General features: G+C 29.3%; 1 long non-coding RNA gene across 1 annotated transcript; it reads left to right on the forward strand.

The window, feature by feature from the left end:
* The first annotated feature begins 10,860 nt into the window (after window positions 1-10,860).
* LOC131181548 (uncharacterized) lies at window positions 10,861-12,830 on the forward strand. The gene is made up of 3 exons (XR_009150078.1): window positions 10,861-11,248; window positions 11,993-12,049; window positions 12,621-12,830. It is a non-coding gene; the product is annotated as an uncharacterized LOC131181548 (long non-coding RNA).
* The last annotated feature ends 1,359 nt before the right edge of the window (window positions 12,831-14,189 follow it).

A 14,189-nucleotide genomic window follows, 5' to 3' on the forward strand; every position in this document is an offset into this window, starting at 1 on the left:
TTGTTGATATTAACACTCTAAAATAGAGTTTATAGTTCAAAACTAACAAACAAAATAGCCCAGCAAAATTGTCGTCAATAATAATTAATTTATTACTTATTCATTATATCTATATTATATATAAATATATAGGGAGAAATATTAATTTTATTCAAATTATCCTTTATTTTTAAAACTAATTATAATTATATTTTTATTATTAAAATTAATTTTAAAATTTATATAAATCTAAAATTCTTAATTTTACTCATATTTAATTTCAATTAAATATAAAATTTTATAAGAAATAAATAACTAAAATAAGAAATTAATAAATAATAAATAAAAAATATTATTAATCTATCTATTATTTAAAAAAATATTCACAAAGACAGATAAATAAATTATTATCAATAATACATATTAAAGATAATAACAGGAAGCTAATCCATATAAATCCATTAATATTAGCAACCAAAAGAAACGTCGCTAATAATATTAGCAATAAGTACTTTTCAAACATTATCGTTGCAAATTTTTTAGCGATAGAAAATTTATCACAAAATCCTTTATGAGTTAATTCTATAATATACTATACTGTCACTAATAATTTTTAGCGATAAATAATTTGTCATTAATTTTATTTTTTAATATTATAATAATTAATATAAATTAAAATTTTAATAATAATTTTACTTCTACTAAAAAAACATATTATAAATCTTAATATAGTAATTCTATGATTATAATATTATAAGTATTATTAATTCATTATAATTATATATATAAAATTGAAAAGGAGGAGAATAATTAGAGGAACAAAAATATCCTTCACATTATTATAAAATTATTATTAAGAAATTAATTATTTAATTAACATAATCACAAAAACATTATTAATAAAATAAATGTTTAATTAAATAAAAATTTAGCGTTATTTACATATTAAAATCAAGAATTTGATTTTTTTAATCCACTTCAAGTAGATGAAGCACATTATTGATCATAAATTTTTAGCTTTTTTTTCAATTATTTATATTGATAAAAATATAGCTTTAATCAAACTTAAAATTTATTTATTTTATTTTTATTAAAAATAAAATAAATAATTTTATATTCTTAAATTATAGTTCAATGTAATAAATTACATAAGAATTTTTATTGAAAATTTAATGAAATTATTATAATTGCAATTAAATTTTGACTAATTTAGGTGAATAGAATAAAATTTATACTAATTTTACAATTTTAATAAAATCAACTAAAATTTTAAATAAAATTAAAAAAGTGCTTAGAATTTTTTTATTAATTAGTCATATTTTTAAATTAATTTTATTTTTTACATCAATAAAATATTATAATTTATAAATATACAAAAAATTTTAAAAAATATTATTCATAAAAATTATTTAGATTTTATTTAGATAATTAATTATTTAAATAAAAATAAATTTTAATTTTATATTAAAGTATAATAAAAAATAATAATATCAAATTTAAATGTTTATTCATTTTAAATTTTTATCTATTTATATAAAATTTATATTATTATTTAATAACTAAATGACTAAAAAAATCAAAACCTTTATAAATATCTTTAATTTTAGTCATACATTTTAATTTTATGAATTTAATATGCAACTTTGACATTAGTTTTAATTTTAGTACTTAACCTAATTGGATTACTTAATTGGCAAAAACAATTTAAATATTTACATATATTATAATATTCATAAGGTGCATTTATAATAATAGACTATATGCACTACAATGTACATACAAGTACAAATGAAGGACCAATTTTTTAAATTAATTAAAAATATTCTTATAAATAATATAAATTTATATTTTTTATTTTATAAATTTTATTTTTAAAAATTCTTTTACAAAAATTTTGTTATAATTTTTAATTTAAAATTAGAAACTTAAACATATATATATATATATATATATATATATACACACACTTATAAATTCAATTTTAATCAATAATGTATTTATAACATATATATAATGTAATCTATAATTTAAAAATAAAAATACTTATTAAATATATTAAATAATTTATATATTAAATAGATTTTCACAATTTTCAATATGAAAATATAAAATTTCAAGATATCAATATAATAAAAATGAAATATTTATGATACTAATACACTAAATTAACAAAAATTCATTGAAAAATTATTTTACTTTCTAATTTTATAAATAATTTTCCTTCACATTAATATAGATATGCAAATTTCATTATACAAGTTAACATTATTTTAAATTATGAAAAATTAAAATAAAATATATGTAAATCAAACTTTAAAAAAAATAGAGTTTAAATAAATTAAATTTAATTAGTCAATTTACATTTATTATTAATTTATTTTAATTTTTAAATATTTTTACCCATTTATACTTTTAAAACTTATTATTATATATTTTTTTATTATATTATATTTAAGTTTATAATTAAGCTAATATTATATGTTAATAATATAACATATAACTTCCATAAAAAAATAATCGAATAAAAAAATAATTTTTAAATTTATAAATATTTTTATTTATATAATTAATTAAAATTACGTTAAAATTAATATTTTTATTTAAATAATTGAATATAGTATTTATAATATTATGATAATATTATATAATATATAAAAATAATAGAAAATTATATAAAAAAATTAAATAATGAATTTTATAACAAATATAATTGCACATTTTGTAAAAAAAAAACCCAGTTATATATAATGTAGAAAGGGTGAACATTAATGCCCTCTATTTTTCAAATTAATCACAATTATATTTTTATTATTTAAATTTTAATGTTTGAATAAATTTAAGATTCTTAATTTTAGAATTCATATCAATTTAAAATTCTTAGTCTTATTTATACTATAACTTTAATTAAATATAAAATTTTATAAAAATTAATTAACTAAAATAAGAAACTATCAAGTGAAAATAAAAAAATACAAATTGTAGGAGGGATTTAATTGGAAGGGATTGAAAAAGAACAAAGATAAAAGAAAAATATATATAATTTTTAGCTTCATTTAATTTTTATAGTACTAGTTAAGATTTTTTAATATTACGAATAATACAATAGATAATTAAGAATATTGAAAAAATTTATTGCTATTTATATGGAAAAGAAAACGTGTATGTATACAACTTCTTCTTGATCGGAAACTCTTCTATATAAGATTGTAATATATGATAGACTTCAAGAATATTTGTTGGGTTAGGATTATAACTTATAGTAATGTGTATTATTACATGTAAAACATCAAGAAACAGTTCATGTCTTGTGGCAATTCATATGAGCGTTTGAGGTGAAGGTTATGACTTTTGACACTTTTGAAGGCTTGAATTTATTAGTATGGATGGAACTAATTAGCTTTCATACATTACATGCAGATGTAAATAACAAGAATGTAGAGCATGACTAAGATTTAATTACAATGAATTGTTAAATTAATGATTCTTTCATTACGGGTTTGATTTCTTAAAGTATGACTTATGGTGCTTTTCAATGTTGACTTATGGTGCTTATCAATGTCTACTGCAATTATAAAAACACATTGATTCAATGTAGATATTATTGTTTCATGTGTACCCATGAATGATAAATAGGCTTATGTATTTATTCCTTTGGAACAAGTAGTCTAATGTATTTTTATGTCATCCTTTTTATAAAATTTGAAATTCATTCCAAATTATTTGTTTTGTAGCCATGCATTAGATCATGTGTTGACAAAGATTGACAACACAGGACGCATTATCCCATTTGTTCAGAAACTTAAAGGAGTTGAAGCAATGATGATTGGTGGAAATTTTCACCCACTTTGCTCATTCTTTTTAACTTTAGATTATATCTTCTCTACCTAATATTTGAAGTTAGCGATTTTTTTTTACTGTGTAGTAAGGTTTTTTCTTTTTCTTTAAAAAAAAGGAAAATAGACATTAAATCAAAGAAGGTAAATCAAGATCAATTAGAGAGGCAATAGACAAAGGAGCCTCTTCAATCCAAATTTGATACCAATATTCTGTGCAACAAATTAGTACTACTATTCTGTGTTATCTAAGCAAGATGCTTTACGATTCCTTTACATTGCATTGACGGGTGTTGAGTGTTTAGAATTGAGGTCCTGCTAAAGCTTTTTAGATAGATTATATGTAATGTAATAACTTTAGTTTTGAAATTACTCCATTTGCTATGGACCACAATCACAATGTTTAGGTGAGATTGATATTGATTTTTTAACATCATAACACTACTCTTCTAAATGATCTTGTTTTGCTTTTAATCTTTCTTTTCTTGTAGATATTATGTGAGTTTAGTTTAATCTCATAATTTAAATGCTGCATTTCTATTGCTAGACATATTAATTGGCTAATTTTATAATTATTTAAAATATTTATAGATTTAAGGCTACACTAAAAGTTAAATTTATGTATAAAATATAATTATTACAAATTAGTCGATAATAAATGCATTAAATGAATTTTTAAATTTCGTTTTTGGAAAACCATACACCTATCCATTTAAATCTATATATTTATATTAAAACTAAAACTAAGACAATGTGTCTCCCTTTATTTTGATTTATCTTCCCTTTAGAAAATTTTAAGGTTTTTTTATTTTATTTACACATTTTAATTGGATCCATTAATATATTTTTAAATTTAAAATTAATATTTTATATAATTATTAATTATGACATTAAATTATATTTATAGTATATTATTATTTTTTTATTTTGTAATTTTTAATATTGAAAATTTTTATTATTGTTAGCAATGAATAATATCATATGAATTTTTTTAATGATTTAAATTTTTAAAGTTACCATTAATATATAATAACATATGCCCATGCAACATGAAATTTATAAATATGCTTCAAAATGAAATATTTAAGTCAATTAATTTATATTCATACTATTAAAAAAATCAAACACATTAGATATTTTTATAATGCATCTAAGATATTTTTACAAATTGTTACTGCAATTAAGATAGAGTGTGAAAGAAAAGATCTCTTTCATTTAAAAAATATAAATAAATAAAAGTTCTCTATTTATGTAATCAAAATAAAAAAAAAATAAATAAAAGGGTACCATTCATAACGATTTACTGCATGAATAATCTTTTGTATACTTATTTGATTTAGCTCATCCCACTTCTCGAATTCTTTCTCTGCAATTCATTTATAAGAAACCTTATCCTCTCTTTCAACTTGGCTTCTATCAATTTAGTACAAGCTTTTCTGTGATTATATTCGCATCAATCAATTCAATTGCTTTGTGGGTATCGCCGTTCACGCAATCAACTTTTTTACTTTTTTTTTTATATAAAATTTGGATTTTTTTTTTTTATGAGAAAATCTTGCATATCTATAAGAGCCTCTCATTGTAAGCAGCTTTTTAATTTTTCTTTTTTAACAAAATTTTGAATTTTTATGAATTTTTTTTTAACTATTTTACTTTTTAAATATTTTCCTCCTTATTTTTATTAATAAAAAAATAATATACAATGAATATAACTAATATAATTATATTTTCAATATCACTAATATAATTATATTTCCAATATCATAATTAAGAATATTTAAAAATATTAATTTTTAAATTTAAAAAATATTAATCGATCCAATTAAATGTAAAAATAAAGAAAAATTCAAAAATTTCTGAAAAAAGACAAATAAGAATATTATTATTCCCTTGTGGAAAACTGGTGTAGATATCACATTTTATTTGGGTCAATAAAATTTTTAGATACTATATTTTGTCTAACCCTATAAAAATTTTTAAAATAAAATAATAATAAATAAAATCTAATCAATTAAAGATATATAAAATGCAATCGAATTGTTGTTTAATTTTCATTTTCCTAGCTCATTTAAGTCTTTGAATTGAATTTCACTTTCATTTTTATTTTAATTTGTCATCTAATTTTAATTTTATTCATCAATTTTATGAATATTTAATTTCATTCTAGAAAAATCGGAGAAAAGAGTAAAATTAACTTTATTATTTAAAAGATGTATAATTACTCAATTGGCAGATCTCCACCTTCCTGAATATTATCATTTACACTATCACCCTCTCCCTTGCTCTCACTCTCAGCGTTAGCACCTGGGGCGAGCTTCTTGAGCCAGGAGAAGTCCTCATTAGGATAATACTTCAGCAGTTTGGCAAAAAGGTCATTATGGGCTTGCACATAGGCAGCAGCTTCCTTCTCCATGACCTTGTTCTCCTTTGCCTTAAGCTCTTCGAAAAACTTCAGCAGCCTGGCTCACCTTGGCATCCTCAAGTTCCTTTTGCAGCCGAGCCACAAGCTCCTCAAAAGTTCACATTTGCTATTCAAGCTCCTGCACTTGAGCATTGACAGCAGTCAGGTTGTTTTTATAAGCTACGGCCTCGATGACTGTTTTCGACATCTCCTGCCTAAGGTAGTTCACCTTTTTCCTTAACCATATGTTAAGTGGCAACCACCTCCAGACTCAAGCTCATGGATTGATTGAGGAGATCGTTAATACTCTCTGAGCCCATCCAAGCTCGATCTTCCAGAAAGTATAGGGTCGCGGCAGTAACCCCAGCCAGGTCAATGTTGCCATTCACGGATCGGTTCCTGTCCAGAGACTGTGATAGCACTTGAGCACCTCTGGAGACCGATTGCCCAGATGAACCACCCTCTGAAGCAGTAGAGATCGACGATTGATTTGAAGGCCGATCTGGAGTAGGAGGCGAGCCAATATCAGACTCATTCTGAATCCAAGTTGAAAAGCTCATCTCTTTGACTCAGGCCCTTTTCTATGCTTCTTATTCTCCTGCCTTAGTAGTAGTAGCCTTCGCAGCAGTGGCCTCCTTCTTCTGGAGAACTCTCGTAGCGAGCTCTCTCTTTCTTTTCTTAGCAGCTTTTTCTACGTCGGTTCTCATCATATCTGCACACAAAAAGAAGTTAGTGAGTTTATACTGGTCAAAGAGAACAAGATCTAAGGATTTTACCCTTTCCAAGCCTAAAATCGGAAAGTCACAAAGGAGTGCTTTCCCCAGCCACCACATAGTTAACCACCATTTTAGCTCAGCTTTAACAACATCAGTGCTCAGGTACCGACGAGTATTCACCTGAATCTTTAGCTCCGTAACAATTGCCTCCTCATCCCAGTTCAGAATAATATCTCCCTAAGGTCTTTTGGCCAAATGGTTCTAATTGTTTGGAACACCCTCAAAGCCACGAGGATTTCAGTTTCATAAAATAAAAAATTGATCTTTCCAGTTCTTTAAGGAAGAAGGGAGCTTGGTGAAAAGCCCACAGTTCGGCTTCACTTAGAAGAACCTATACTCATCATTTTTTCATCTTCTGAGATGATGCAGCTTGGCAAAAATCTTCATGGTTGGCACTAAACCCTTAGCTTGGCACAAACCTCAGAAAGCTACCAAAGTACGCTAGGAATTTAAGTGTAGTTAAGCCACATAGACATGGTGATAATTCAGTATGTCTTTGTAGAACTGCTCCAAGAGAAATTGTAACCCTGCTTTCAATTGCTCTTCATACACAACGATCTGATCTCGCTCCTCAAAACTATGATTGGCTCAAAAATTCCCATCGCATCTAATCAGTTCGTACATGTCCCCTGAGAGATTGAACTCTTAGCTTATTTAGGTTAGCTCAGAAGTTCACAGAATTGACGTAACTTCATCCAACAGAAGAGATTCTTTCCTTGGTTTTGGAGTTTGTTCCTTACTTGGGCTGGCAGATATATTTGAAGTCAATTTAGTAGGCACCTTAACATCATTTTGACCACTAGTCCCCACATCCTCATCGAAACTCCGCGAGAACTAAATAGATGGGGCACTCGTTATCCTCTGACTATCGGTATCACTCATTTTCGACAAAGAAAGAAGAAAACAAATGAATAGTGAAAATGTGGAGGAAAAGAACACTACCTTTCACTGAGAGGGAATCACGTCACCAAAAAACACCTAAACAAAGTCGTCTCTCAGAGAAATTCAAAGGAAAGTGGAGAAGATGATAGAAGCACAAAATGATGGATCCACCTATATATATAAGCCAGAGTATTAATGGTTGAAAAATTCAAATAAACACCAATGTCTCGGAAAGAGAAATCACTTATTGCCTTTTCCAGCTTTCGAGACATGCCATCAATGCTCGACTTTCAAAAGGACTTTATGTCCTGAACTTAAAGACTCAGACTTTGCAAGGGACTAATGATATAAAAAGGCTAGTAAGACTGACCCAGCTAGAGCTCGCCCAATCGAGCTTGGAGCTAGATGGAGCCTATATTTTCAATCTTAACCACTAAAAGACCTAGCCCTTAGGTGATTTCCCAGAACATTCTAGCTAGCTTCAAAGAGATCGGACAAAAAGATCGGACAAAGAGATCGGCAGACTCCGAGATTGGGCCAAAGCAAGCATCATGCCATAGATTGCGCCTACTTAGACTTCATTCCATCCACTATAAAGGCAAGGCAAAGCTTTAGAAATAGGATTCCATTAGCCCGGTCAGACCCAACTTCCAGGAGTTCCACGACAACATCACTTAGCCCTTGGATTGAAAAAGTAATAAAAACAAAATTTAAGTATACCATTAAATCCTAGCCCTTAATTTTAGAGATTAAATTTTTACCATCATATTGAGTTGGTTAAAGCATTCTAGTACTTTTTAATCTCTACCATTGATCTAATTTGTAAGGATGAATTTTTGACCCATAGATTAAAAAGTAATAAAGACAAATTTAGTACTTTTAAATCCCAACCTTTGATTTAATTTGTAAGGAATAATTCTTAACCTTTGAATCAAAGAAATAAAAGCAAGATAGTCCTAATGTAATCTATACCTTTGATTATTGATCTTTTTAATTTTTGACTATTAGATTGGTCCTTTTAAATCAAAACCTTTCTTTTCCGTCTTGAATTCTGACCCTCCATTTTGGGGATTTCACTCCCTATAAATACCTAAAGTTTTACTATGAGAAGTGGGGAGCTAAGGTTGTCTTCTTTAGTTAAACAACAGAAAATAAGAGTGTAGAAAGTTTGTCTTTTAGAATCATTTTCTAAAAGGCACCCCCGATTCCAAAAATGACAGCTTTTCTAGAACCCTTCCTTATTTAGAAACAATCCCAACCTTCATCCAAAGAGGCGCACTATAACTCACTCCTTCAAAGATGATTTTATGGGGTTTTCTTTTGCTGTTCAGCTTCCTTGCTGTTAGTATAAGGGACTAAAGAGAATCAACCCATGTGTCATCTCTCAAATTTTGTTAAAGGTAAAATTTTTTTTTGAGGTTTTTGCCATGCTTCCATTGTGAAAAGATGTGATCAAATCATGCTGCTGTAACTGGGCATTTGGCGATGTGAACTTTAGAATGCATTCTATTTCTCTTTTTCATTGACGGTCTTTTTTAATTGGAGGACGATTTTCATTATGTAATAAGTGTTGCATTTTAGTCTTGTATCATAAAAACCTCATTGCCACACTTGTGGGAATGCAATGATAATATTCATAGTATTTTATGGTTTATTGGGTTTTATGGAAATCAGTGTCACTTGGTGGTATTATTATGTGGGTAATAATATGTTTTAGTAATTCTTATTGTATTTGGGTAATAGCAAATGGTGATTTTCTCACTCCCCTGAGACTCATTTAGCCATCTCTTTTATTTCCTAAAATGACATTATAATGATGGTTCACATTTTGTCGTGTGTTATTTAAAATGCGTCATTTAGATATTCAGGGTTAGGCAATTCAGAAAATCTTTATAAGTAAGTCTATGACATAGCAAAGTGAGAGGAGTGTTGGAGTAACTCTGTGAAGTTTTTCTTGTATGGTTTAAAATATGTTTTTTAAAAGAAAATAATAATAAAATAAAAATAATATTATTGAAATATAACCTTTTATGATATGGGGTTCAAAGGAGAGTCCTTCCTTGAATATTCCCTAAACTTACACTTATAAAATGTACAACTTTTTCATGTCCTTAGATTCAAGGGAAAGTCTTTCCTTGAACCTATACCAATAATTTTATTAAATACAACATTCTTCTATTTTGGTTCATAACATTCTTCTATTTTGGTTCATGGGAGAGTCCTTTCTTGAATCCTTTAATTTTTTTATACTTTTTATGCTTTTGGGTTCAAGGAAGAGTCCCTCCTTGAATCCTTTAAAATCCCATTTTTATAAACATACTCTTTTGTGTTCCTATGTTCAAGGGAGAGTCCTTCCTTGAACCCTCTCTAAATTTACATTTATAAAAATACACAACCTTTTCATGTTCTTGGGTTCAAGGGAAAGTCTTTCTTTGAACCTATATCAATAATTTTATTAAATACATCTTTTTATGTTTGGTTCGAGGGAGAAGTCCTTCTTTGAACCTTTTCCAAAATTTCAATTTAAAGCATATCTTCATTGTTTGTTTTGGGAAAATCTCCTTTAACCCATATCCATCATCTTTTCAAAATTGATTTAAATTTTTGCTTTGTCACTTTTAAAATAATTGTGCACAAATGTTGGTATTAATTTTGAATATAATATTGTAACAACCCAGAAAAAAAAAAAAAGTGAAAGTGATTTGAGTTTGGCGTGTGACAGTGGATTTCCACTGTCACTGCCAAACATTTAAAAAAAAAAAAAAATTTATTTCAAAAACGGGAGGAGGAACCCCCCCCCCCCCCATTCTCTCTTTTCTCTCCTCTCATTCCCTCTCTTCTTCTTCTTTCTTTTTCCGGTGACCGGTCGGCGACCTCCCGAGCAGCTCCCCACCTAGCCGGGGACCCTCCGGCGACGGCAAGAGCCACCAAAAACGGCGGCAAGAGAGGGAGGAGAGAGAGAAAACGTACGCACAGTGGGCAGCGGCTTTCCGGCCCGATTTCGGTTTCATCCGACGTCCGATCGAGGCGATTCAGGTGGCGTTGGAAAGCTTGTTCCGAGACCTTTCTTTTGATACCAATTTTACAACAAATGGAGGTCGGATGAGTGAGATATGGAGGAGAGAAGTTTCGGGTTTTTCAAGCTTTTTCGTCAGATCTACGACGATCCGACCGTTGGATTGACGATCCGAGACCACATATGGACTGAGGAAGAGGAGAGGAACATGGTGATATGATCAGATCTGGCAAATGTAGCCGGCGACCGGCCACCGTGTGCGGTGGTTCCGGCGGTGGCTCCGATAGGCTATGGAGGTGATTCAACTTCCAGAGGCTTCCTCATAAATTTTTGGAATTTTTGAGACACAGATAAACTTCGGGTAAGACAATTTTTATTATTTCTCTGTCTGTGAAGCATAAATACAGTGTTTCTTAAACAGGAAAGATTGGAAAAAAAATTCTAAGAAAAATATATGATGAAAGTAAAATTATTTGGAGATATTCTATGGTGTTTGTTGAATTTTTGAGTGATTGTAGAATATTTTTGAAAAATATAGATGGAATTTAGTTAGATTTTTAGCATATGGGCATATAAGATTATTTGAAATTAAGATAATTAAATTTTATATAATTGGTTAAAGCTTGAGGATGGAGGTTTAAATATGTGAATATTTAATTAGGTTGAATTAAGAACATGTTAGATGTTGGAAACTTATGGAATCGAGTAAAATTCTTGAATAAAATATTCATGGGTGATTAGAAAATTATAATTCATTTTGCAATAGCCTTATAATATTATTAAGGACCGCGGGGCAAAATTTTAGAATTTTTAGAGCTTGTTTGAGTGGATTTTTGAAAAATGTCAATTATATGGACTAAAATATAATTTTTAAGATTTTGAGTATTGTCTGATTTGGAGGGCCTAGGAGGGGCCATGTGATATTGATGAGATGTGATTGTCGAAATTGAGAATTTAGAAGTGTTATTTGAGCCTTTTTGCAGGTTGGATAGGTCCCAGGTATAAGGGAAATTCTGCCGGATTTCTGGCATGAATTAGGCTGTCTATTGCCTCTTTAGAGTTTTATTCTAACTTAGTACTAATAAATTTATAATTTAATTATTAGGTGATCGAGGTCAGCTATTTTTCTGCATCCAGCAGCCACAATAGTCATCGATGTACTGTGAGTAAAATATTAATTTTAATTGTAATTTCGATATTATTATATGTTTAAGCATGCCCATGCATCACTTGTATGTATGTATCTATGTAGTTAAACTCTAGGCACGTTTTATGTTGCATTCACAACTGTTAAAGTGCCATGGATGTTGTTGTGGTAATTTGGAGCAGTGTGCGTGCGTTAGCGTGCATGTGATGTGGTGTGGACTATGGATAGGACGGGTAGACACGGCTTGAGATCTTCGCTGGGACCCAATCCTTCGGGGGTAGTCATGGCTTGAGTTCTTCGCTGGGACCCCGATTTGGTTTATTAAGCGAAAGTCCGGCTTGAGTTCTTCGCTGGCACCAGGTTGGATTTAAGAGAGCTGTATAGGGGATCAGCTCCCATATATTATGATTGATATTACTGGGTGTGTGAGTGCTCCAAATTACCTTTTAGATGTTATGATGTGCAATTGTTGTTGATGTTTCATTTCACTCTACAGGGTGCATTAGCTTTAGATAGTTATGGAGAGTTAAAATTGATATTTTACTCTCTGAGTCAAACGCTCACTCCTGTTCAATATTTTTTCCAGGCCACAGGAGGAGTTATTTTACAGAGCAACCTGTTTTCTTCCTCGCAGGTTTAACGTCGATTATATAATTGTTTTACTATCTTTTCTAAATTTAAAATCTAGAACTCCGCATGTGTTAGTAATAGTGTGGACCTTGTTAGAAATTGTGTTAATTTAATTTTTTTTGAGATTTATAAATGAAGATTTGTATGGTATTTAAACAGTTTGTAAATGAGGTAATGAGGTTGGTAGGCTCCACGATTTTAGTTTTACGAAAATTTACAGGCTAAGTTGGCCCAAAATGAAATTATAACAGTTTAATTTAAATTATCTTATTTGCATATTGGGTCTAAATTGTGGGCCTAGTTATGGATTTGAGGAATAGTTAGGCTTACTACGGCCTCGGGGGCTTTAAGCTGGCCCAGGTCCTAGTGCCGGTCTGGCCCATAGGTTGGGTCCTGACAAAGTTGGTATCAGAGCTTAGGCTCTAGATTCATGGGAAATAAAATACTTGGTAGTGTAAAAGGAGTCTTGTTAGGATGTTAAATGCGGAGTATAGGATTCTGTTTTGTCTTTTCTGTAATTCTTTGTTTCTAGATTCTGCGTTATACCTCAGGAAATATAAAAGTGCCTCAATCAGTGTCTTGATTTTCGTGGAGTACATAGAAATGTGAAATAGAGTTAGCAGACATGTTGAGGTCTATCATGAGGATATGTACTCCAATAAATACTATATTTTTGTCAGTATGGGTTTAAATGGTGTGCCCATTTCGTGCAAGGCACGAGTACATAAAAGTGAGTCTTGAAAGTACAGTTGGCCTAGATAAGGATGAGGATACCACTGCTGGCAATCATCAGTAGATGACCCAGTCAGAATAAGTTTTTGATAATAGAAGATTCAAGAGAGATAAGAAATTGGGAGACCTAGTCTGTCAGGACGTATCGTAGTAACTATACAATGTTCTCGATGTCTGCTCTGTAAGCTGCAGATTACAGTACCGACATGAGATTATTGTGTAGAGCTGCGTGCATCCCCGTGGTGCTCCATAATGAGGGTGTTTGCAGATGGCTTCTGTTTTGGTACAGTTATGCTAGAACAGAGTTCTATATCTGCAGAGGAGTTGGGAACTCCTGGTTAAGAGTCTAGAGTTAGAATATTAAAAGTTCATAGTTGGGTGATAACTAGAGTCAGTGACTCAGTTACCCTAGCATGAGCTAGAGCTGCAATAAAAGTTGCCATCAAACTAGAGGTTTCGGATTAGTTGCAAAGTAAACGTGACACTTATAGAGTGAGATCATCTAGTCTTCAGTATGAAATTTTGGATCATTTTTGCAGTATGACAAACATTTTACTTAGAGCTTAGTGAGAATAGTATACCTTGTGTGTATTAGTAAGGTGTAAAGTACAACTCTACTACCTAGAGAAGGTCGAAACTATGGATTGATGATTTACAGAGCTATGATATGATAAGAGAGACATTAATTTGACATGGTTTTGGGCAAAGTGGTAAATGTAGTACCTTTGTTGCAGTAAGTTAGGGTATTATGTAAACTAAAGGATAAGAATAGAAATCATACGATAAAGGTATG

This window comes from Hevea brasiliensis, chromosome 7, assembly GCF_030052815.1.
Source record: "Hevea brasiliensis isolate MT/VB/25A 57/8 chromosome 7, ASM3005281v1, whole genome shotgun sequence".
Lineage (NCBI taxonomy): Eukaryota > Viridiplantae > Streptophyta > Magnoliopsida > Malpighiales > Euphorbiaceae > Hevea > Hevea brasiliensis.